The sequence below is a fragment of the Phoenix dactylifera genome, chromosome 2 (genome assembly GCF_051530095.1).
Source record: "Phoenix dactylifera cultivar Ajwa chromosome 2, Ajwa_hap1_PhDact_Kaust_v1.1, whole genome shotgun sequence".
In the NCBI taxonomy this organism is placed as follows: domain Eukaryota; kingdom Viridiplantae; phylum Streptophyta; class Magnoliopsida; order Arecales; family Arecaceae; genus Phoenix; species Phoenix dactylifera.
This window is the reverse complement of record NC_143191.1, coordinates 13,341,204-13,342,644: the sequence shown is the minus strand read 5'-3', so window position 1 is coordinate 13,342,644 and position 1,441 is coordinate 13,341,204.

Here is a 1,441-nt window from a genome sequence, read left to right as displayed (position 1 = left end):
GTATAATTTTATCTTGTGGAAGAAGATGAGTTCATGATGAGTCATTTGCAATTGCTAAACTTTGTCATATGTCATTATCAAAACTATATTCCTCATCTTAGCCCATGTATGCTTTTCTAGTAGTATGTTAAAAAAAAAATAGTAGTAGATGCATTCTAACAAATTAAGAGGATATCACTGCTGAGTAAAAAGGATTAACATAGATGCAATTCTTTTTTACTCAAAAAAAAAGTATTGCATACATCAACAGAAATTTTTTTTGTACCTAATAAGATTAAGCCCATCATTTTTAGGTTAGTTCGTAATGGCATCAATCCTTGATGCTTAAACACTTTCACTTGTATGGTACTGCATAACCTACTTTCTGCTAGTTTCACTCATTGTAAAAGAAATTAAGCATAGAGAATGACAAGTACAGGATTCCGACCCGGACCAAATTCGGAGCCAACTCAGATCCGATTTGGACCCCAATTTTTTGTGTTGGTACTAAGTTATACATGAACTCGACCCAATCCGAATGACCCATTGGGTCAAAAAAGTTAGCCTTGGACCCGACCTGATTTTTTATTAGGTTAGGTTTCGGTCCAATATGAGGGCGCAAATAAGGAACTAGGTTGGGTCGGAGTCGCTCGTAACCCGATCCGACCCGACCCATTTTGCACCTTTAATTGGGGCGACATCAAGGCTGCCACGATCAGTTTGAAGGTGGTGACGAGAGAGCGAAGCCACTCGCAGGCGGCAGAGCGAGATCTGGCGAAGTGGGCCTAGGCAAGGTCGAGGCCATTGGAGATGAATCGACCCTCGGCAACACGTGACAAGGGGGGAGTCACCAGGGGTGGCGACTGACTCGGTGTGTACCCAGGCAAGGGAAAATCAGACAGTAGTTATGAGGTTGTGGTCAAGACGATGCTCGTCGGCGAGGATGAGAGTGAGGACAAAGATGCAGCCACGTTTTCCCTCATTTTTGGTGTCGGATTTGTAAGGATCGGAGGAAACCCTAGATCTCGGTCATTTGGATTTCCTGATTGGTTTTCTCTTCAAAAAAATCTTTAATTTTTCCATCGAAGTTGGAGATCTGTTATGGTTTTTGCCTTGATCTGGGTGGAATAAGAAAGAAAGTTCTGGTTGGTGATCAGCTCAATTTAGTACCTCAAGGGATCTAGAGATCGGTAAAGGGTGATCAGGAGACGCGCTGAAGAGTGAAGACTATCGCCGCAAAGCTCTAATCCGGCAGAGCCCAATTGACCTGCCTGGAAATTTGGGTTGATAGGGCGATACATTATTGGCCCGGTCTGTAGTTGAGCGGACAGACCAGTCTAAGAAATAATTTCTCATAAAAAAACCCCCTATATGATGCAGTGGGACGCATCCATAGAACTTTTATTCTTGTCTTTATTCCCTACTCTGGCAAATGAAACGTACCATCCTAAGGAAGGCCTGC